Here is a 25,466-nt window from a genome sequence, read left to right on the forward strand (position 1 = left end):
AAATGCTGCAGTAGCTCCTCACTCTACAGGAGGCTTTCCTTGCTGAAGGGAAAGACTCTGGCAGCTGGGAAAGGCTGAGCCATTCCCTGCTGCCTTCCACCTGCCAGATCCTCTCCTCACTGCAGAGAAAGGCCCTGACAGTGGGGAGCTGCTGAAGCTTTTCCCTGTAGCCTCCGCCTTCCCCGCCACAGCCAGAGCTTTTCACTGACTCATGTACCCAAGGCTGTCCTTAGGCATACGGGCACCTGAAACCTTGTGGCACCCCAGGGTCTTAGTGTCCACTCTCCTGAATTTTTCTGTCCCTGTTCTGACCCTTCTTGCAGGATCCCACAGCTGGCTGCTGCAGCTTGGTGAGTCTTCCTCTGGAGGGGATCTAGTACTTAAAAGTGAAAAGTCTTCCAGCCTGCCAGACCTATTAGCACAACACTGAAATTGTTAAAGAGCCATTCAAGGGGTAATGAAGCCATTTAATAGGGATTTGCTAACCCCCAGATATATACTGTCAGTTTCTGAATTTACTGACAAAAACAGTTGTGCATTACTGTAATATTTACTCAGAACTTGTAAGCCTACAGGACCTCAGTTTAAAATTTGCTTTAAAAATATGTCATTCTTCTTTGCGTGCTTGCTCATATTGATTCCAATTAGGTGTGCGCGCACCGCGTGCACGTTCGTTGGAAGATTTTTACCCTAGCAACACTCAGTGGGTGGGCTGGGTCGCCCCCTGGAGTGGCGACGTTATGGCACTGGATATATACCCCTGCTGACCCAACGGCCCTTCAGTTCCTTTTACCACCTGTGATGGTCATTGGAACTGTGGAGCGTAGCTTTGCTGATCTCCACATCCCTAGCTACTCGTAGTTCTTTGCTGTTTACTGTGTGTATAGTTCGAGTGCTTGTAGTTATAGTTAGTATTAGTTGTTGTCTTTATAGTTAGTGTATATAGATTAAGAGGAGATCGGGGATTAGCCCCTTTCCTCCACCCCGGTGCAAGCCCATGCCCAAGACACCGGGATTCAAACCGTGCTTGGCGTGCCAAAAGCCAGTGCCAATAGGGGATCCCCACGACTCCTGCCTCAAGTGCGTAGGGGAATTTTACCTTGCTGATAACTGCTGCATCTGCAAGTCCTTTAAACTAAGGACTAAGAAGTAGCGGGACTTTCGATTGAAACAGCTCCTCATGGAGTCGGCACTTAGTCCCTCAGGAGTCGGTATCAAACGCCCAACAGACTGCTTCGGTAAGGAGTGCCCCTTCGGCCTCAGACCACTCCGGTACCGAGAAGGAGTCCCAGCACCAACATCTGCTCGGCACCGCTCCCTGTCCCCGAGACCCAGGAAGCAACATAGTGCTCCAACTTCACTCCACGGAAGGAGCACTCTTTCAAGACGGTTCGTCCGGCACCATCATCTGCTGCGGCACCGTTGACTGTGGCACCGCAGATTGCGGCTGCGCCAAGCATGGCACTGTCGATTCCAGTCCCACAAGGGCCGTTGAGTCCGGTACTTGACAGCTCCCCGACTCATGCTGTGGTTGAGCTTGCCCTCCCTTCTACACCGGAGACCTTCTCCACGGCAAGGGAGCTCATCACAATGACGGAGTCAACACGGCCTCAACCCCCAGCACCGCTGGTGCGGATCATACAATCCATCGGCAAGCCTGCCCTGGTAAGGCCTCCTTCCGTTGGTCCACCAGAGAGACGTTGTTCAAGATTCCAGTCTCGCAGATGCTCTCAATTGCGCCATTCCCGCTCCCAGCACCGCTCGCAGTCCTGGCAACTCTCTTCATTGCGGTATCGGTCACACTCGCGGCACTGTTCGACATCTCTTTCGCTGGACAGATACTCCTGGTACTGATCTGACTCATGGCACCGATCTCGGCACTGTGTATCCCGCAGTCGCTCCAGACAAAGGGACTCAAGATCTCGGTCAACCTCCCGGCACCGATACAGTAGATGGTCCCGGTCTCACTCACGGTACTGTTATAGCTCCCGGTACCGCTCCCCAGTAGCGCCCCGGGCTCGAATGTCAAGAACAGTGGCGCCTTCCCAAGGCCTATCGGCACCTCCGTGGCCTTCCAGACACACATCGGTGTCATCGCAGGCTGGTAGCGCATCCCATCATCAGGAGCGTGACTCTGACATCCCCAGCCATATATTCCCAGAGAGACAGAGCCACGAGCAAGGGCCTCATCACTGGTCCTTCTGGACACTGTGGGCATACCACCAAAGCCAAGGTGCACCATCAGTGGCTCAACGGTCGGCCCTGTCAGAACACTGGGTACCAGAGGCAACAGTAAGCTGCCCCCCACGGGCACAGATGAGGCTCCAATATCATCTGCAGTCGCCGAAGTTCCACTGGATGCAGATGACACCCCTCAAGTACAGGAGCCACCACAGGACCCTTTGGTCCCGGGCATCTCCTCCTCCTTTTCTCCTGATGAGGCGATGGCAGGGACATCCTCCTCAGGCCCTCCCCCAATTGACCTCAGGGCCCATCAGGACCTTTTGAGGTGAGTGGCTCAGAATATGAATTTGCAGGTGCAGGAAGTCCCTGAAATAGAGGACCCGGTCATGGACATCCTATCGGCTGATGCACCTACTAGAGTCGCTCTTCCGTTCATCAGCACCATACAGGCTAATGCAGACACCATTTGGCAATCCCCAGCTTCAATTCCACCTACAGCAAGGGGAGTAGAGAGAAAATATATGGTCCCCTCAAAGGGGTATGAATATCTCTACACTCACTCACCTCCTTGCTCTCTAGTTGTCCAATCGGTGAACGAAAGGGGGTGTCATGGCCAGCAAGCCCTGGCTCCTAAGTCAAAGGAGGCTCGGTGCATGGACCTCCTAGGCAGCAAAATATAGTCGGCCAGGGGCCTCCAACTTAGGGTGGTGAACTAACACGCCCTCCTAAGTAGGTATAACTTTAACACTTGGGTGTCCTTGGGGGAGTTTATGGAGCTTCTTCCCCAGGAGTCCTGTCAAGAATTCACGGCCCTACTTGAGGAGGGTAAAAAGGTAGCAAGAACCTCCCTCCAGGCCTCTCTGGATGCAGTGGACTCTGCAGCCAGAAGTCTGGCGTCAGGAGTGACGATGAGGCGTATCTCCTGGCTCCAGGTATCAGGCCTTCCCCCTGAATTGCAACAAACTATTCAGGATTTACCCTTCGAAGGCCAGGGCCTTTTCTCAGACAAGACTGACCCCAGATTGCAAAGTCTGAAGGACAATCGCTTTATAATGTGCTTGCTGGGTATGCACACGCCAGTGACCCAACGCAGGACCTTCCGGGCCCAGCTACACCATCTTATGCCCAGCCTAGGCCGCGTCAGGACGTTACCAGAAGGTGTGGCAGAGGGAATTGTCAAAGACAGTCTGGCCCTCAAGGAGCTCAAAATCAGGAGCCCCCCTAAACCGCCAGTGGGGCCCAAGCAGAACTTTTGATGAGACGCCCGAGGACGGCCCACCAGTTATCCTACCGGATCCTTCTCTTCTCTTTTTCAACTGCCTCTCCCAATTCCTCCCTGCCTGATCCCAGCTAACTTCAGATTGTTGGGTCCTGCGCACGGTGAAAGGGGGATACCACCTCCAGTTTGCTTCAACCCTGCCTTTCCACCCTCCCTACCCATCCCTCTTCAGGAACCCCTCTCAGGAGCAATTCCTCTTACAAGAGGTCCAGTCGCTCCTAGCCATGGGAGCCATAGAGGAGGTGCCAAAGGACATGAGAGGCAAGGGGTTTTATTCCCACTACTTCTTAATCCCCAAGGCAAAGGGAGGTCTACGACTGATCCTAGACCTGCGAGAACTCAACAAATTCATGATAAACTGAAATTCCACATGTTAACCCTGGGGACCATTATCCCGTCCCTGGATCTGGGAGACTGGTATGCTGCCCTCAATATGAAGGACGGGTATTTCCACATCGCAATTTATCCACCATGCAGACAGTACCTCCGTTTTGCGGTCAACCACCAACACTTTCAGTTCACTGTACTTCCGTTTGGCCTTTCTGCAGCTCCGCATGTCTTCACAAAATGCATGGCTGTAGTCGCTGCCTCCCTCCAGCGTCGTCGAGTACACATCTACCCGTATCTCGACGATTGGTTCATTCGAGGGACTTCCCAGTTGCAAGTGTCACAGCACCTGCGCATCGTCAGAGACCTCTTTGGGAGCCTAGGCCTCATGATCAACACAGAAAAGTCTACTCTCACACCCACGCAGAGAATAGACTTCATTGGAGCGGTTCTGGACTCCAATCTGGCCAGAGCCTGCCTCCCGCAGTCACGTTTTCAGGCAATGACTTCAATAATCCAAAGTCTTCAAACCTTCCCGACAACGTCAGTGCGCACCTGCCTCAGCCTAGTAGGTCACATGGCCTCCTGCATCTTCGTGACCAAGCACGCCAGGCTACTCCTCCATCCCTTCCAAACCTGGCTTGCTTCAATATACCAACCACGCAGAGACAGCCTGGACTCTGTGCTTACTATCTCCAGGAAGGCTCTGGGCTCCCTAACCTGGTGGCTAGACCCCACTCTAGTCTGTGCAGGGATGCCATTCCACCCACCACAACCCTCGACGGCCCTAACCATGGACGCATTATCTCTGGTTGGGGTGCCCACCTCAGGGGCCTTCGCACTCAAAGCCTCTGGTCACCCCAAGAACTGGCCTTACACATCAATGTGCGGGAGCCGAGAGCAGTCTGTCTAGCATGCCAGGTGTTTCAAGACCATCTCCAAGGCCATTGTGTATCAGTATTCATGGACAACATAACGGCCATGTTTTACATAAACAAGCAGGGCGGAGCACGCTCTTCTTTGTCAAGAAGCCATCCACCTTTGGAACTTTTGCATAGCCGACTCGATCGAATTGGTAGCATCTTTTCTCCCAGGAGTCCAGAACACTCAGCAGATCCTTCCTGTCTCACGAGTGATCAATTCGCCCAGACGTCATCCATTCTGTTTTCCGGAAGTGAGGCTTTCCTCACATAGACCTCTTTGCCTCCCGAGAGAACAGGAAATGCCAGGTGTTCTGCTCCTTCCAGGGACACTCCCCGGGCTTCCTCTCAGACGCATTCCTGATCCCATGGAAGAGGCACCTACTTTATGCCTTCCCACCATTTCCACTCGTCCACAGAGTCCTACTCAAGCTCCGCAGGGACAGCGCCCACCTGATCCTGATTGCTCCAGCATGGCCGAGGCAGCACTGGTACACCAGTTGTTCGACCTCTCAGTGGCAGACCTGATTCCCCTGCCACTGTGGCCAGACCTCATAACACAGGACTTCGGCAGGCTTCACCATCTGGACCTGCAGTCCCTTCATCTCACAGCATGGTTGCTGCATGGTTGAGCCAGTCTGAGTTGCATTGCTCTGCCTCGGTCCAACAGGTGCTCTTGGGCAGTAGGAAGCCTTCCACTAGGATGACATATCTAGCCAAGTGGAAGCGTTTCTCCTGTTGGTGCACTCAGCGTAACTTAGTCCCCAGACAGGTGTCCGTTCCCACTGTCCTGGACTACCTCTGGTTCCTAAAAGAACAGGGCCTAGTGGTCTCTTCCATAAAGGTGCATCTGGCAGCCATTTCCGCCTTCCACCCAAGGGAAAATGACCGATCAATCTTCTCTCACCCTATAGTTTCAAGGTTTCTCAAGAGATTGGAACGTTTGTATCCTCAAGTTAGACGCCCGACCTCCAGGATCTAAACCTGGTGCTAGCCAAGCATATGGGTGCTCCTTTCAAACCACTGGCTACCTGCTCACTGCTGTACGTTTCCTGGAAGACAGCCTTCCTCGTCGCTATTACTTTGGCGAGACGAGTATCTGAGCTTTGGGCTTTGACAGCGGACCCCCGTACATGGTATTCCATAAGGACAAGGTACAGCTGCAACAACACCCCTCTTTCCTCCCCAAGGTGTTGTCTGCCTTTCATGTCAATCAAGACATCTTCCTCCCACTCTTCTTCCCAAAGCCGCATCCATCGCGTTGGGAACAACAGCTACACACCCTCCGCAGGGCTCTCGTCTTTTATACTGAAAGAACCAAACCTTTCTGAAGGTCACCTCAGCTCTTTGTAGCTGTCACAGACCGAATGAAAGGCCTACCGGTCTCTTCACAACGGATTTCATCTTGGGTAACATCCTGCATCCGCACATGCTATGCATTGGCTCACATTCCTGCTAGCCACCTCACCGCCCATTGTACTCGGGTGCAAGCTTCATCTGCCGCCTTCCTGGCCCATGTCCCCATCCAGAAAATATGTCGGGCAGCTACCTGGTCATCGATTCACACCTTTGCCGCACATTACGCATTGGTTCAACAGTCCAGAGATGATGCAGCATTTGGCTGAGCAGTTTTGCATTCTGCAACATCTCACTCCTACCCAACCGCCTAGGTAAGGCTTGGGAATTACCTAATTGGAATCGATATGAGCAAGCACTCGAAGAAGAAAAGACGGTTACTCACATTTGTAACTGTTGTTCTTCCAGATGTGTTGCTCATATCCATTCTAAACCTGCCCTCCTTCCCCTCTGTTGGAGTAGCCGGCAAGAAGGAACTGAAGGGCCATTGGGTCGGCAGGGGTGTATATCCAGCGCCATAATGGCACCACTCCAGGGGGCAACCCAGCCGACCCACCGACTGTTGCTAGGGTAAAAATCTTCCGATGAATGTGCACGCGGTGCGCGCGCACCTAATTGGAATGGATATGAGCAACACATCTCGAAGAACAACAGTTACAAAGGTGAGTAACTGTCTTCTAGTGTGTCGCTGAAGTTTATAAAATCACATCTCTAAAAAATCCTTGCATAGAGTTTTAGATGCACAACCCGAGTATTCATCTTTAGCCTTACATGCTTGGATCTTCAGACACATAGTTTTTTTAAATAAATCCTTCAAAAGACCACAGTTATCTAAAATACACATGTGAGCCCAGGCTGCCATCGGGCATGGGGCACCAGTTTAATAATATTGCATAGGGCCCCATAAATCCTCAGAATGTCCCTGTATGTATCTACATTTAGCATAAGTAGCCTCTGAAGTCAAGAGGGACTACTCACATGTTTAAAGTTAGGCATTGGTTTTAATACCTTGCCGAAATAGGGCCTTAGAGAGTAAAATAGTAGGACAAGTAGAAAAAAAGGATTACAAGGAGTAGTGACTGAATCCCAAGAGTCTTCTGGCATCCCACTACAGCTTTACAAAAGATAAGAAATATTTCAGTTAAAATTATATTGGTTTTTCTGCATTCCTTTGGTGGAGGGGAAGATAAATAACAGGTAGAAAAAGAGCAATACATAGTGTGACAAAGCTCTGTCCTGGTCTCAGTGGGCACTACACTTCCTGGCAGATTTTACTAGCCTCAGAGGCTCGCTGTGATCCTCCATGTAGCCCTTCTCTCTCTAGAGGCAAGGATCACAGCCTACGGAGACATTTTCATCATAAGCCAGCAAGGGAGGTGAGGAGAAGCAACCCTTCCTCACACAGTTTCTGCAATTAATCAGGGAGGGCAGAGTCCAGGCCCGCCCTCTACTCCAGGCTTCAGCCCAGGGACCCTAATAGTTGCAGCTATGGTAGCTGACATTTTGGAAGTAGGACATGTACAATTCCCTGTGCCACTTCTCCACAGCAGCCCTCACTCAATATCTCTTTCACCATTGCCTCCAGGCCTCCTTCCTTGCACCTGATATGCTTTTGTACTGCTTAGTTCCGCCAACTGCATGGCTCCCTCCTACAGCTCCTGACACACATGCCCAACTGACTAACTTGGAGGCTTTAAACTAGTTTCAGCCAGCCCCTAATTGGCTTCAGGTGTCCCAAACAACCTAGCTATCTTCCCTGCCTTCTGGAAAGATCTTAATTGGCCCCACGTGTCTTAATTGACCTAGAGTAGCTGCCTTGTAGTTATCCTGGTAACAGGGATTTGTTTAATCTGGGGCTAATATATCTGTCTCCCACTACTTCTCTATATCCCCGGTGGGCTAGCTTATACTCCACCCTGATTCCAAAGCCGGCAGGGGAAATCAGTTGGCAGCTCCTTCACGGGGCCATGAGCACGGGCATGTATTTGGCGCGGTTTACCCCTATCCCAAACACCTGCCCCTTTTGCGGCATGAAGGAAATCCTGGCACACAATTATCTAGATTGCACCAGGTTGCAGCCCCTATTCCGGCTCCTCTTAGATCTCTTATTACATTTTTGGTTGCACTTTTCCCCTCACCTGTTCATCTATGCACTCTCCATCCGTGGCCCCACAAAGTCGCAGGATCTCCTTATCAACCTCCTCTTAGCTTTGGCCAAACTAGCCATCTACAAAACCAAGGAGAGGAGGTTGGCCGAAGGGATTTCCTGCGACTGTGGGGCCTATTTCTGATCCTCCGTCTGTTCATGCATCCAGGCAGAATTCCTCTGGGCGACATCCGCTGCCTCCCTTGGCGCCTTTGAGGAGCAGTGGGCGCTGTCCAGGGTTCTCTGCTCGGTATCCCCATCAGGTTCCCTTTGTTTAGCCCTATGACCTCACTCCCGATCCTGTTCTTTTCATTTTTTTATTAGTTGTCCCATGTATTTATTTGGTATCACAGACCTGTGGATCTTCCCCTTAGGCTTCGGGGGGAGGTCCTTTAGCAGTGGATACCAACTTCCTGGATACCAACAGGACTACTTTCTATAGCCAGCTGGCCTTGCCCCATCACAATAGTTACTGCTTGATCCCCAGGGAGCATGAATCTTCAATGCACACATTGTTTTGAGTGGGGGCGGGGAAGCATTTACTTTGAGTTGTGATGGTTGTTACTGTTTGTAAAGGCATTTATAGCATTTAGAACTTTCCTGATTATCATAAGATCTATCTCCCTTCATCAGAAAAAGAATAATCTGCTATCAGTCTCCATTGTATATAAATCAAGGCTTCTATAAAAAAAAAAGAGAGAGAGAGAGAAAGTGAAACATGAAATAATGCTTGAGAAAGAAGATCGAGAAGACAGCACCATGTAGTTTTCTAGACAAACTAGGCAGACTATCAAAATTATCACTGCAGAGATCTGTCAGGATTAAATGTAAATAAAGACAAATGCTACAATTTTGAAGATCATTTATTTTCATTTTCCCTTAGTTGAATAGAAATATTATAGCTTCTCACTTTCACTCAGGTTATCCTAGTTATGACAGAATCATAACTTTAAAATGTTTGTTTGTAATCAGCTCTTTGGAGTTATTCTGGAGAAAATAAAAAATCTAAAAATATAGCCAAGCTTAAAAAAAAGGCAAAGCAAAATTATGGCGCACACAGTTTGCTAAAGGGTTTTAAAATGAAATGAAGAAACCAACCTTGGACTTTAGCTTTATTTACATAAAGAGGTTTGGAGTTTTGAATAAGTTTGAATGTTTTTCTCAAGATAGTGGACCAGATTCTCTGGTCTTTAGGGCAATTTTGAACAGGTTTTGGCTAGTCCTGGCAGATGTGGCCAATGAAGATGCCATTTTCTTGGAGTACCCTTAAGTCATAAGAAACCACCATAGCATCTCCACCACTCACACTCCCAGTCCCTAGTTTAAAATGTGTCTAAGAAAAGGGGGATGTAACCAGAACACTCCTGGATCCAGCGATCCATAGCTGACCTCAGGAGGTTGGGGGAGGGGGATAGCTGTTGGAAGCCAACCAGAGAAGCCTTCAAGCTGTTCTGATCTGGGTCAGGAGATCATTCCATCACTGATCTGGCTGATGATCAAGGAGAGGAAAGGGAAGGGGAAGAAGATAAAATAGTGGCTGTAATAGTGGTCTAAGCCCACTTTGACCCTCTAGTCTTGTATCAGGCACAGCTCAGCCAATGAGTGAGTCTGCAAAATTTGGTTGGAAAAATCACAAGAAAAATCTTTCCAGTCTTGCTCAAAATATCAAAAATTGATTTTTCAAGGTATTCTAACAATTCGTTTCCATACCCTAGACAAAGGCTGTAAGTACGGGAAAACATACCAGGGGGAGGGGAAAGTTAACTGAACTTTTTTAAACATCAGATTTGAAGCAAAGGTTTGGAAAGTTCCAAAGGATATTTTTATTTTAACTGAATCAGTTTCTCTAGTTGTACCTTTACATATAATATACTATATTTATGCTAGTACTGTAATTTATGTAGCAGGCAAATTGTCAGTCATATGCAAATCTGTCACATTATGTAATATAGCAATGGTGCCCTTCTTCTGAAGAGTGAAAGCCTCCCTTGTGCAAAGGGCTAGCATTGGGGCTATTCAACCCTAAAGTCCTGTTTTGTTAGTGTCACACTTACAAACCCAAGTCATTAAGGTGTGTGCTCCTCCTGCAAAGTGCTAAGGCTCCAGTTCAGCAGTGTACTTAAGCACATACTTAATTTTGAGCACGAGTAATATGATTCTGATCCAGCAACACATTTAGGCATATGCTTAACTCATGAATAATTCCTACCCTATTCTGAAAAGCACTCAAAACAAAGTTTCAGAGCTCTGCTGAATAAGGATGAGATTACTTCTGGCCTTGAAATTAAGCATGCACTTACATGCTCTCTGAATCAAGGCCTTAGATTTTGCACTTCAAGTTTCAGCTCAAACAGAATTTTTATCCCTGCATTATAAACCCCTAAAATAGAGGACTTACATGCTAAAAAAAAACTGAACAGACCATTCACTGTAACAGTACTGCAGAGTACCACTATAATAAATTCTTCTGTTGCACTCCAAGTTTGCACAGCCACGTGCTGGCAGAAATCCATCAAACATTTATTTGCTGAGACTAGTTTTAGTATTATCCATTTTTCTTTAGGTACTTCATAAAATAAATTCTAAAATCTATGTATGATTAATTATGTTTCCCCCCACCCCCAGTTTCTACAGCGAGACATAAAACAGGAGTTATTTCTTCTTTGTAATGATCCTGTTTTGCAGATAAATTGGGAATTCTTTGAAAGTGGATACAGAATTATAATATGAATGGATAAATAAATTACCAAAATTGCAGCATTGTGGATTCAGTAGAGGTTTTATTGTTTGTTTCTTGAGCAGTCAGTTTGCCCAAGTTTTTTTTGCTGTCTTTAGAGTAATAAGTTAGAGATGGGAAGGACTACTTAGGTCATCTGTAAAAGCAGCAAAGAATCCTGTGGCACCTTATAGACTAACAGACGTTTTGGAGCATGAGCTTTCGTGGGTGAATACCCACTTCTTCAGATGCATGTAGAGGAAATTTCCAGGGGCAGGTATATATATGCTAGCAAGCAAGCTAGAGATAACGAGGTCAGTTCAATCAGGGAGGATGAGGCCCTATTCTAGCAGTTGAGGTGTGAAAACCAAGAGAGGAGAAACTGGTTCTGTAGTTGGCAAGCCATTCACAGTCTTTGTTCAATCCTGAGCTGATGGTGTCAAACTTGCAGATGAACTGAAGCTCAGCAGTTTCTCTTTGAAGTCTGGTCCTGAAGTTTTTTTGCTGCAGGATGGCCACCTTAAGGTCTGCTATAGTGTGGCCAGGGAGGTTGAAGTGCTCTCCTACAGGTTTTTGTATATTGCCATTCCTAATGTCTGATTTGTGTCCATTTATCCTTTTCCGTAGAGACTGTCCAGTTTGGCCGATGTACATAGCAGAGGGGCATTGCTGGCATATGATGGCGTATATTACATTGGTGGATGTGCAGGTGAATGAACCAGTGATGGTGTGGCTGATCTGGTTAGGTCCTGTGATGGTGTCGCTGGTGTAGATATGTGGGCAGAGTTGGCATCGAGGTTTGTTGCATGGATTGGTTCCTGAGCTAGAGTTATTATGGTGCGGTGTGCTGTTACTGCTGAGAATATGTTTCAGGTTGGCAGGTTGTCTGTGGGCAAGGACTGGCCTGCCACCCAGGGCCTGTGAAAGTGTGGGATCATTGTCCAGGTTGGGTTGTAGGTTCTTGATGATGCATTGGAGGGGTTTTAGCTGGGGGCTGTATGTGATGGCCAGTGGAGTCCTGTTGGTTTCTTTCTTGGGTTTGTCTTGCAGTAGGAGGCTTCTGGGTACACGTCTGGCTCTGTTGAACTGTTTCCTTATTTCCTCGTGCGGGTATTCTAGTTTTGAGAATGCTTGGTGGAGATTTTGTAGGTGTTGGTCTCTGTCTGAGGGGTTAGAGCAGATGCGGTTGTATCTCAGTGCTTGGCTGTTGACAATGGATTGTGTGATGTGTCCGGGATGGAAGCTGGAGGCATGAAGGTAGGCATAGCGGTAGGTAGGTTTTCGATATAGGGTGGTGTTAATGTGACCATCACTTATTTGCACCGTGGTGTCAAGAAAGTGGACCTCCCTTGTAGATTGGTCCAGGCTGAGGTTGATGGTGGGGTGGAAGCTGTTGAAATCGTGGTGGAATTTTTCCAGAGTCTCCTTCCCATGGGTCCAGATGATGAAGATGTCATCAATGTAGCGTAGGTAGAGAAGGGGCGTGAGTGGACGAGAGCTGAGGAAGCATTATTCCAGGTCAGCCATAAAGATATTGGCATATTGTGGGGCCATGCGGGTGCCCATAGCAGTGCCACTGATCTGGAGATATATATTGTCATCAAATTTGAAATAGTTGTGTGTAAGTATAAAGGCACAGAGCTCAGCAGCCAGTTGTGCTGTGGCATCATCAGGGATAGTGTTCCTGACAGCTTGTATTCCATCTGTGTGTGGGATGTTTGTGTAGAGAGCCTCTACATCCATGGTGGCTAGGATGGTGTTTTCTGGGAGGTGACCAATGCATTGTAGTTTCCTCAGGAAATCAGTGGTGTCACGGAGATAGCTGGGAGTGCTGGTGGCATAGGGTCTGAGTAGAGAGTCCATATATCCAGACAGTCCTTCAGTGAGAGTGTCAATGCCCGAGATGATGGGGCGTCCAGGATTTCCGGGTTTGTGGATCTTGAGTAGTAGATAGAATAAGCCTGGTCGTAGCTCTAGGGGTATGTTGATTTCTTCTGGTGTTAGTGTAGGGAGTGTCCTGAGTAGATGCTGTAGTTTCTTAGTGTATTCCTCAGTGGAATCTGAGGGAAGTGGCCTGTAGAATTTGGTATTGGAGAGTTGTCTGGCGGCCTCCTTTTGGTAGTCAGACCTGTTCATGATGACAACGGCACCTCCTTTATCAGCCTCTTTGATGATAATGTCAGGGTGGTTTCTGAGGCTGTGGATGGCATTGCGTTCTGCACGACTTAGGTTGTGAGGCAAGCGATGTTGTTGTTCCACGATTTCTGCCTGTGCACGCCGGCGGAAGCATTCAATGTATAGGTCCAGACTGTCATTTCGACCCTCAGGAGGAGTCCATGTGGAGTTCTTCTTGCGCTGTTGGTGGGAGGGCACCTGTGTATCAGTGCACTGTTCAGTGTTGTCCTGGAAGTATTCTTTGAGTCAGAGACGGCGAAAGTAGGCTTCCAGATCGCCACAGGATTGAACAAAGACTGTGAATGGCTTGCCAACTACGGAACCAGTTTCTCCTCTCTTGGTTTTCACACCTCAACTTCTAGAACAGGGCCTCATCCTCCCTGATTGAACTGACCTCGTTATCTCTAGCTTTCTTGCTAGCATATATATACCTGCCCCTGGAAATTTCCACTACATGCACCTGAAGAAGTGGTTATTCACCCATGAAAGCTCATGCTCCAAAACGTCTGTTAGTCTATAAGGTGCCACAGGATTCTTTGCTGCTTTTACAGATCCAGACTAACACGGCTATCCCTCTGATAGGTCATCTGGTCCACCTCCCAGATTTGGTCTTTATTTTGTATTCTTGAGTGCTTTGTCCAGTCTAGTTTTAAATTACTCAAGCAATGGAGCTTCCAGGCTATCCCTGGAAAATTATTCTATAGACTCAGGGTCCAACTAATCACCCATTTAAATAAATAGAGATGTTCCTATTAACTTCAAGAGCAGTTGGATTGGGTTCATAGCCCACAGTTAGAGAATATTTCCTGACAATCATCATAAATTTTGCTTTTTAAAAACTATTATACCATTACTTCTAGATAGATTCCCACTGATCACCCTCAACAACTAGGAACCCGATTCTCCTCCTACAGAAGTCAAAGAGAGTGCTGCCCTAAAAGCCCTTTCTATTTTTCTCCTTGTGCAATCTCTCTTTGCTACCTCTACTTTTCTAAGTAGCTATAATTGAATCCATTCCTCTTTGTTTCAGTCTTTTAAAATGTCTTTTACAGGGTCTTTTTTTGCTACTTGATCCTTAAGCAGTTCCTGGTGAAGCAAAACTGGATCTTTTGTTACATAAGTATTGTCATCTAGGTCAAACCAGTAGTCCTTCCAGGCCAGTGTCCTGCTTCCAATTGTTATCAATGCCACAACTTTTAGAGAGAGGCTTAAGAAAGCCTATTAAGAACAAATATGTAAAAAAAAAAAAAAACTCCTAAGGGAAGTTTCTTCCTAACTCCAGGCTGTTAATGGTTGACATGCTCTCAAGCTTTGAACTGCGAGTGTGGTCACGGCGCCAGTGCTGGGAGAGAGCTCTCCCGGCACTGCAGGTACTCCACCTACCTATGGGGATTAGCTTACAGCGCTTGGAGCCGTGCATCCAGCGCTGGGGCAGTGTTTACACTGGTGCTTTGCAGTGCTGTAACTTGCTGCGCTCAGGGGGGTGTTTTTTCACACCCCTGAGTGAGAAAGTTGCAGTGCTGTAAAGCGCCAGTGTAACCAAGGCATCAGTAAGGATGCTTGAGTCTCTCACAGCTCCTAGTGCTCCCCACAGGGGTCCATCCCCTTACAGCTCCAATGTGAGACTGGACTGTGTGCATGCATCATTGTGACAGAGCTTGCTATATTCTCAGGGCCTGGGATACCTGAGCAAGAAGACTGAGAGCTGTAGGAGGTAGGCTGGGACTGACTGGGCAAGAGGACTGGAACTGAGAACTGGGGATAATGGTGACTGAGAATGGTTATTTAAGGAGGCTGGGACAGGAAGCAAATGAGGGAAAAGGAGAGGGGACTGGGGGCTAGGGGTTGAGAGAAGAACACTGAGATTGGATGGGAATCTCGGGGAGGGGGAGACTGGGCCTAGGAAGCGAATGTGATATTGGAGGAGGGGTAGGAGAGACAGATCTGTCGAGGAGCTAGGGCATGGGGGAGAACTGACTCCATAAGGAAACTGGGACTGGGTGCAGGAAACAACAGATACTGGCAGTTGGGCAGTAGATTGAGACTTGGACAGCGAGCCCAGAGGGACCACTAGCATTGACTGGACACAGCAAATGGGATGAAAAGCCTGAGGACTGGAGAATGGAACTTGGTAGGCAATGAGAATAATACCAGGATCAGGAGGCAGGGTTGGGAAGGAAACAGGATTAGGATAGGGACAGGGAAGAAGTAATCAAGCATGGGGAAAATAGGCAGAAGAGTCTGTGTTTCCTAGAGCACACTTCTTTCCTGAACCAGGAATGGGAGCCCAAGGTTCCCAAGTCTCACCATTTCTCTGCTATCAGCAAATATCATTGAAACCCATTCGCAAACTGAGGGTACATCTAGACTACCTGCCGTATCAGCGGATGGCGATCGATTTCTCGGGGATCGATATATCGCGTCTCATCTAGATGTGATATATCGATCCCCGAATGTGCTCCTGTCAACTCCGGAACTCCACCAGTGCGAACAGCGGTAGCGGAGTCGACAGGGGGAGCCGCGGACGTCGATCCCGCACTGTGAGGACGAGAGGTAAATCAATCTAAGATACTTCGACTTCAGCTACGCTATTCACGTAGCTGAAGTTGCATATCTTAGATCGATTTCCCCCACCTCCCCAGTGTAGACCAGCCCTGTGTGTGTCTTACCTCGCTCTAGTTCAGGACCACATGCAGGATGACAATGTACTAGTGTTACCATTATTTGTGTGGAAAGGCACATCCTTTGCCTCACCAGGCTCAGCATTTCCCTGTCTAGAGTGGGGGGACCTGGAGTAAATCAGTCCCATTCCAGAAAGTTTTCATTCCACATTAGTTTTCCTTTTCCAATATTTATATGGCAGGCCTCAGGGTAGGCCCAAGGAGTACTCTTCAGCCAAACCAAACTAAAATTCATACACACACAAAAAAGGAATGCCTGGGGTGTTGCCTTGTTATGCAGGACCTGGGATTCCAATCCTTCCCCAAACAGGCAGGTAGCTTGGTTTCATCCCTTGTAGGGAGGGAAGCAGACTTGCACCCTGGAGAAGCCTATTCTCCCTGTTACCAGTAGCCCTGCTGCATTCTGTCTCACCTTCTCTTTCATCAGAGAGTGGTTTTTAAAGATTACAGGTTGCCTTTAATTGGATCAGGTGTCCCTAGCTGACCTGCAGTAACTTCTTTTCAGCTTCTGGGCAAAAGGGCCTTTACCATTCTACGGCTGACATACCTGCCTTCCACCACGCTCTTAGTTCTAGGAGCCGTGTGCACTGTCGGGGGTTCTGTGCTCCGTGTCCCCTTCAAGTTTCCTATTTTTTACTTTTTGACCTTCACACTTATCCCTGTTTTTTCCTTTGTTGTCCCTCATATTTGTTTGAGTGCTGGGCTCAGTTGCTCCTCCTCATAGGCTGGGGGAGGGGCCTTTAGTCATGGGTGGGCTTGTGTCTGTCCACTTCCTGGAACCCAATAGGATCACTCTCTTAAACTGAGAAGCAGTGGGCACTGTCCAGGGTTCTGTGCTCGGTGTCCCCTTCAGATTCTCTGCTTCTGACTCTTTGACCCTCACACCTGTTCTTGTTTTTTCTTCTGTTGTCCCCCAAATTTATTTGAGTCCCAGGCTCACTAGCTCCTTCCCCAAGGCTGAGGGAGGGGCCTTTAGATGTGGGCAGGTTTGTATCCGCCCACTTCCTGGAACCCAACAGGACCACTCTCTTAGAGTTATCCGGTCTGATTTTTGTCACACTCCATTAGCTCAAGTAATAGAAGCCTATGTGCTGGATCTAAAGGTTCCAGTCTTGATGATAACACGTGGGTGTCAATATGATGCCACATGATGGAATTTCTGTTTTGTAGTTTCCTTTTTAAAAAATCTAGGAAGTAACCCTCAAAAAAAACTATGTTTACAAGAACATTATTAGATTGCAAAGTCAAGTACTTGAACATTAATTTGGGCTCCTTGTGCTTATGCATAAATATATTGTGTTCAGTTATATGACTGTATACTATTCTTCCCACAGGACCCCTGGCTCATCCAGTGAAAAGGGATGGGCTGTTCTGGGGATGAATCAGAGTTTTCTAGTAAAGAGAACTCTTGCTTCAATTGTTGCAGAAGTTGTAAGGTGTATGATGAATGAGACAGTGGATTGCAGGAAGAGAAAGAGCAGTCTCATGATTAAGACAGGTGAATGCTACGCTGGATAAGTGGAATGTATCCTTGCCTCTGCCACAGAGTTCCTCTGTGATGCTAAGCAAGTCTCTTAAACCAAACTTTTTATAGCTCTCTTTTTACTAACACACTTTTTACTAAATGTGTGTGCCTCATTTTCTGGGGGCCCAAGCTAAGGCCCTGGAGTCCAATTTATGGAAGTGCTGAGCACTCACAGCTGCAATGGGAGCTGTGCTTTGAGCAAATAAAATACTGCATAATGCTAAATACTCTGAAAAATCAGGTACTAGATGTCTGAAATCAGGCACCCAAAATTTGTGGCTATTTTGACCTTCAACTCTATGGTCTTGATCCCTATCTGTTCAATGAGGATAATTCCAACCCCTCACCACACAAAGGTTTTGTGAAGATGAATTAATTTATGTTTGTGAAGCACTTGGATACTATAGTGACAAGTACCATGGAAAAGCCCATGACGAAATTACTCTGTCTTCAGAGCAGGGTTTCATTAGTGTGCAGAAAATAAGGCCTTCGGCCACACACTGAACAATAAGTTTAAACACAATATTGAATAGCTGCTGTTTTAACGAGTATGCTCCGCTCTGTGTGCTGAATGAGGCAGGGATCCTGTGGGAAAAATAGTGTGTGATCATATAATTAAAGACTGTATATAATGTATACCCTATGTATATACACATAATGATTATGCATTAGGGGACCAAATAAGATTCTACAGGCAATCTTAATTCTGGCATTTTCTAACTTTTGCCTCCTTGACTTTTCAACCTTATTTATGCTCTTTTAATGTGGGTTTTTTGCTGTGTAATTACATAGATTGAGGATGGCTTTTCTTCTAGCTACAGTCTCTACTTTCTGGATCATGGCATTGCCCACCAGAAAACTTTTTAATGATAAATTTTCAATTGTATGTGTCACCCAATAGTTGTTTCAATAGTTAAATAGTTAGGAAGCTAAATGTGAAAAAATGTCATGGATTCATTCATGTATATAAAATAATTTGTTGCATAGCTGGACTGGTTTACAGATGCCCAGAAACTTGGTAAGTAGGTGGCCACCTACTGCAGTGTACGTTAATTAGGCAAACCTAGGAATCTCTTAGGTACTAATAATGTCCAGGAAATATATTAACAAGGTATGGTGGAAAGTAGTTATACATCTAGTGTTTGCTGTATCTATTACAGGGAATCATCAATTGTATCAAAAGGCATTGGTATGTGTATCTCCCTCTGCTTCTTCACCCCAAGATGAGACTGTTTTGGGAAACCCTCAAGAAAAGTGAATGTTATATTTTTTGCCTATACCCTTGGCTGGGTTAAAAATATCAAAATGATGTTACTGCTTTATTCTAAATTGTCAGAGATTAAACTGGAAAACTGTGAGTAAACCTCTAAAATGATGACAGTGTAGTGACATGTGCAGATGAGGCCTTAATGTGGCTGTCAGGTAAGCAGCAGGTTGGTTTTCATTTTGAAAAATGTATTTTGAAAAGCAGATTTGATATTGTGCAAAGTCAGTGACCTTGCCATAAAATATTGTGAACAGTCAAAATAACAGTAATACCATTTGAGTTCCATTAAATTCTGAACTGATTCAGCCTTGAAAATAGTTTGACATATGTAATGACAGTACAGTAGGCAATTAACAAAGAGGTTACAGACATTATAATGTGATTAAGTAAAAGTGTGCTTAAGTATCAGAAATAATTTTGTAGTTAAATGACAGTATATCTGGCTGTGGAAAAAAAAGTCAAGCCAATTCAAATTTCAAAGCTGGTCATCTAGTACAAAAACATGGCAGTTCTATATTACTGTCTTTCACTTAAGCATATTAGGTTTAAAATTTTAAATGGAAAAACGTTGTCTGTTAGATGGTAGTAATCTTATCCATCCCCTCTATTGTGACATTCTAGAGTGCTTTCTTCAGTCCAGCTTTAATGCAAGAGATGTGGGCTTTCACCACTTTCCTTGAATGTTTTGCATTTATTTCCACAGGCATAATAGCTTGCACTTTTAAAGATGAATCTCATTCTAATATAGTTGGGCAAATATTGCAAAAAGTAATCCCAAGAACATTTGTCTGAATTTTTAAACAAATTGGCTTTGATTCTGATCACTTCCCATTTGAGTTTGCTTTTTACACAAACAATTTAGTGACTGAGTTCACTAGCAATAATGTTTGTTCAGAAGATCAAATTTCAAGAAAATATTGGAGAATATTTGCAGAAAGCCAATTTGATTTTGTGAGTATTCACACTGGCAACCTGATCCTAAAAGTTAGTCATCCAAGCAAAATAGAAACTTACCAGGTCTAGTGTTTCCACTTAAAATTAATGTGGAGAGCTTGAATTTTGAATACCAAATACCTCCAATCAATTACTCTTCCAATTTACCAACTACAAATAATTCTCAGAAATTATTTAGTGAATATATTAATCAAGCAAGCAATAAATTCAATTTGATCAAATCAGAAGCTTCTCTTGGACCATTTGTAAACAGAAACAGAGATTGTCAATTTAATAAATTATTCTTTGAATTATTAGGTCAGCTTTAGTTTCCACTTCCTCACAGGTTTGGACTAACCTACATAGTGGTTTCCTGGGAGGCTGCAAGATTTGAAGGCATCTCTCTCCCCTATAGTCATCCATGCAGTAGCAAACTAAACACAAATCCTGTTGATCTATGGTTTTGAGACCTGGCTGGTGCGAGCCTAGGGCCTAACTGAGCTTTGATTCACAGATCCATCTGAGAGTTACCATTGCAGAAGAGTAGGGACAGGAGGTGGGGATATGAACAAGGACCATCTTCTTTAAATGTAGCATGCTACCGTGTTATGTATTATGACATGATCTGCAACACTTTGTTACTATGTTGTGCATAATATGCCAAATTCAGACTTAAGACAGAAATGGCAGGAGGGCATTCCATATTGCAAGCCAACCACCGAGGCAGTGCTTGGGAGAATCAAAAGGAAGAAAACATTATTCCTATTGTTCTAGGAGCTAACAGTGGCATGAGAGAAACAGCATGATCCACAACTGCCCACATGACACCCTTGGAGGCCCCTAATCTCTTTTCTTCCTCATCCCACTAGCCTGATGTTGACCTTTCTAGGTCCCTTTGTGATTTTTCTCTTGCCTCACTGGCTTTTGTGATATCTCTCAATTTAGTATCACTGGCAAATTTGTTTAATGCACTGCCTATCCATTTAATCAGGTTATTAATAAAGATGTTAAGCAAAATTAGGTCTGCAAATGAATCCTGCTGCACACCACTGTGTATTTCCCCCCATTCATATGCACACCTCTCTAGCTTGCTATCTCACTTTGTGTGTGTGTGCGCGTGTGTGTGTGTAATTCCAGACATAACCCATTCTTCATCATTGAGCTGTTTAATTCTTGTTTATAGACATGTGCATGCACTGAAGCTGTGCAATAAAGTTGACCAAAAATCAGGGGCTTTTAGGCATTCTTTTCCACAAATCACTTTTCTGGGTACCAGAGACTTTCATGAGAGATTATGGCATAAAGTACTACTGGATATCAATGAGGGTGGCAAGATCTGACCTGTAGTAGGCAACAATGTGCTATACAATTTATTTGTCTTCTTTAGGTAAAATTCAGGAGATGAAGAAGTTTAACTATGAAACTATCTAACATTTACCAATCTCTGGGACAGCAAATTTTCAATATTACTCTGTTATACTTAATCTGTAGTAGGTAGAGTAAGAATGATTTATAGAGAACTTTTCATACAAATTACTGTACTAATTCTGTTTATTTGCAATACATGAAGTAGCATAGAGTATTATACAATATTGCACAACGGTATCTGAAGATATAGGAGAAATTTATTATTTTATTTTGTATTTGAGAAATAGTATATGAAATCAAATGGTTTGCTTGCTCAGCAAGTTACTTCTCAACATGAGAATGAGTGACTGATGCAAAATCTAAAGTATTATAACATGTACATCTTTTACACCAAAATCTAAAGGCCAGATTTTCAAAGATATACGACTCCCAACAATGAAGAGAGATTCGTGGTCAAAAGCGCTTAAGCAGGTTAGGCACCTAACCTGACTTGATTTCAGTGGAAATTAGATGCCTAACCTACCCAGGCACTCTCAAAAAATTCCAGTAGGCACCTATCTGCATCCCTAGGAGCTTATATACCTTGAAAATATTAGCTCGTAAAGATACACTGGATCATTATGACAGTGAAGCACACAAGAATGAAAAAAATTACAAGATGCTATTTGTGTCTCTAAAATTGTAACTAAAAAGACTAATGTTATATTGTAGCATTTGACATAGGGAGAGATCAGGTTAAATACAAATGATGGGTCAACTACTGGCCACCACTGCAGTCCATTTCCAGTGGATTGTAAAGCTCGCTTAACTAGCCAATTGAGGATTCCCCTGGCATTAGGAAAACCCCAAGGTAGCATAGCCATAGTATAGAGCACGCTGAGACATAGCCAAAGCACTACTGTGTCCCACAACCCACAGCTGATGGAACAGTACATTGGAGACCATTACCTGCTGGCGCAAGTGGGAACAGTCCTCAGGCTGTTCAAGTTTGCACCAAAGTTAAACTGGGCCTTGGTAAATGTGGTATAAACCCATTTTTCTCTTTGAATTCCCTTTGTTTTTTACTCAGGGACACCTTGGTCAGACACAAGGATCAAGTTCTGTTTCCAGCAAAGTATTTAAGCATGTGCTTATCTCTTATGCAGATGAGTAGTCCATTGACTTCAATTATTTCAAAGGGACTACTCAGAAGCTTAAAGTTAAGTATGTGCTTATGTGATGATCTAAGTCAAAATGCATATACACAAGAGTTTTTTCATTAAGATTGCCTATATGCTGACTCTGGCTTTTCTTGACCTTTGATTACTAAACTTTGGAACCAGTGTTCTCTTAAACTACTGGGTTGATTTATTTTGTTAATATTTTAAAGAAAAAAGATGGGAAAGAGAATTTCTACAATATGGGCTTATTTGTCTGCACACCAGTAGATTGTCCAATCCCAGGTACTTTATAAGGCCTTCAGGAGCATTTGACATAGGGAGAGATCAGGTTAAATACAAATGATGGGTCAACTACTGGCCACCACTGCAGTCCATTTCCAGTGGATTGTAAAGCTCGCTTAACTAGCCAATTGAGGATTCCCCTGGCATTAGGAAAACCCCAAGGTAGCATAGCCATAGTATAGAGCACGCTGAGACATAGCCAAAGCACTACTGTGTCCCACAACCCACAGCTGATGGAACAGTACATTGGAGACCATTACCTGCTGGCGCAAGTGGGAACAGCCTGAGGACTGTTCCCACTTGCGCCAGCAGGTAATGGTCTCCAATGTACTGTTCCATCAGCTGTGGGTTGTGGGACACAGTAGTGCTTTGGCTATGTCTCAGCGTGCTCTATACTATGGCTATGCTACCTTGGGGTTTTCCTAATGCCAGGGGAATCCTCAATTGGCTAGTTAAGCGAGCTTTACAATCCACTGGAAATGGACTGCAGTGGTGGCCAGTAGTTGACCCATCATTTGTATTTAACCTGATCTCTCCCTATGTCAAATGCTCCTGAAGGCCTTATAAAGTACCTGGGATTGGACAATCTACTGGTGTGCAGACAAATAAGCCCATATTGTAGAAATTCTCTTTCCCATCTTTTTTCTTTTTTCCCATCATGCCCCTCTTCCCGCATGCTTTAGGAAATGTGTAGGAAACAACCTCTCTCCTGCAAACTTTAGCAACTGGGCAGCTTTTAACTTACAAGATTCATAGTGAATGAATCTTCTGTAGATTCCTTCATAAAACTTTGAACTGTGCAGCTGAGTTAGCCATACACCAAGTGCACAAGAGCCTCTTTAAGCTGCACTATTTACAAGCCTGACTCCATGAAAAATACACCACGTACTTGCAGAGTGTAATTTTCAATGAGTCATACTTGAGTCTAACTGAAAACAATTTTTAGCAATGCATAGAAGTCTCTTATCTCTAACAAGGGCTATTACCATACTACATTCCAATTTTCCAGTTCCCTTTATTTTGGCACTAGACCAGTTAAAATAAAATTGCAAGATTTTCCTATATACATACATTCATGTGTTCATGCACGCACACACACACATATATACAATTTTAAAAAACATCTTCCCTCTTTCAAAAATAAGTGCATCTCTTTTTGCTCCCATCGGAGAGAGACTAAACATTTAGGGTGACCACACAGCAAGTGTGAAAAATCAGGATGGGGTGGGGGGCAATAGGCACCTATGTAAGACAAAACCCCAAATATCAGGACTGTCCCTATAAAATCTGGACACCTGGTCATCCTAAAAACATTGGAAATGTAAACCAGAAAAGTAAGTTTAAAAAATGCCACTAAAACTAGAATACAAGTGTAGAAGTGGTTTTACAAAATGGGTTCTAGATTTTTAAAGGTATTTAGGTGCCCAAAAATGCAGATAAGCACCTTGTGGGATTTTCAGAAGCATATAGGCACTTAACTCCTACTAAAATAAATATGTTAGTCAGCTAGGCTCCTTTGAAAGCTCCCCTAGGCACCTATCTGCATCTTAGGCACCTAAATCTGTTCCTAAATGCTTTGCAACATTGTTACTTGAGTCTCCATCTCTTTCACCATTGCTGTATTGCCAAAGATGTAATAAACATACGGACCTTGGCTGGACTCCTCCTGGTTTAAATGGGAGGAGGCTGTACATAGGACTTATTTTTTTTATGAAGGACTTCAGCTTTGAAACTTGCTGACCTCTTTTGTCTGCCAGACCCCAGCTATGTTAACTTCTCAGGCATGCTGTAAAACTTCCTCTGTCCCCAGGAGTTTGAAACATTGACAGGTTGATGAACTAAAATATGAGATGATGTTATACTATGATCATTTGATAGCCACATGCTAATACAATAACTCCTCACTTAAAGTCCTGGTTAATGTTGTTTCGTTGTTATGTTGCTGATCAGTTAGGGAACATGCTTGTTTAAAGTCGTGTAATGCTCCCTTCTAACTTTGTTTGGCAGCTGCCTGCTTTGTCTACTGCTTGCAGGAAGAGCAGCCCATTGCAGCTAGCTGGTGGGGGCCTGGAGCCAGGGTCGGCTTTAGGTCAATTCCCCCGAATCGGGCCCCACACCTAAGAGGGCCCCTGCGCCTAAGAGGGCCCTGCGCCCTAAAGAAGAGCACCTGATTTAGGCGCCTTTTTAATTTTTACTCACTCAGCGGCGCTCCGGGTCTTTGGAGGCATTTTAGCGGCGGGTCCTTCAGTTTCCCTTAGTGGTAAGGGAAATATCCCGCCCTCTGACTCCTCCACCTCAACCAAGCTTCACAATCATCATCACTGCGTACCAATATTAAATTGTTTGCTTAAAACTTATACTCTGTGTGTGTGTGTGTGTGTGTGTGTGTGTGTGTGTGTGTGTGTGTGTGTATGTATATATATATAATATATCGTCTTTTGTCTGGTGAAAAAAAATTCCCTGGAACCTAACCCCCTCATTTACATTAATTCTTTTAGAGAAATTAGATTTGCTTAACATCATTTTGCTTAAAGTCGCATTTTTCAGGAACATAACTACAACGTTAAGTGAGGAGTTACTGTATTGGAATGAGCAGTTTAATTCATATGCTAAAGATTTTATTTTATTATTGAATATTGTTCTTTTAATATATATATGTTGCCCAGCAATAATTTATTTAGCCTTCTAACCACAATGATTGTGATGAGAATTCTATAATACTACAGTGGTTGCATTTTGTCTGAAGCTGCTTGAATAAAGAAATTTTTACTGGATTTATTTTAGTCAAAATACAAGCAGCAGACAATATTACATTCTTGATGTCTGCTCTGTACCTCAGAAAGATCACCTGAATTCTCTGCAGCACAAAGAGCAGGTAGAACAGGAAAGTTTGAGGCTGTCTGTTTGAGATTTTTCTCATGACTAGCAAAACAAATCAAATGTATATTAAAATAGGTTTTCTGTAAATACTGTTTGATTTACTGGCTCAGCAAACTTGGTCATCGTCAATAACATTCTATCAAGTGGAGTGGTTCTGCAGCGATAAAGTCTCTCAGTACAATCACTGCATACTAGTTTATCATCTCTTTTTCAGAATGAACTCATAATGGATGTAAATCCATTCATAGACCATTTTATCTTGCAGGA

The sequence above is a fragment of the Gopherus flavomarginatus genome, chromosome 3 (genome assembly GCF_025201925.1).
Source record: "Gopherus flavomarginatus isolate rGopFla2 chromosome 3, rGopFla2.mat.asm, whole genome shotgun sequence".
NCBI classification, from domain to species: domain Eukaryota; kingdom Metazoa; phylum Chordata; order Testudines; family Testudinidae; genus Gopherus; species Gopherus flavomarginatus.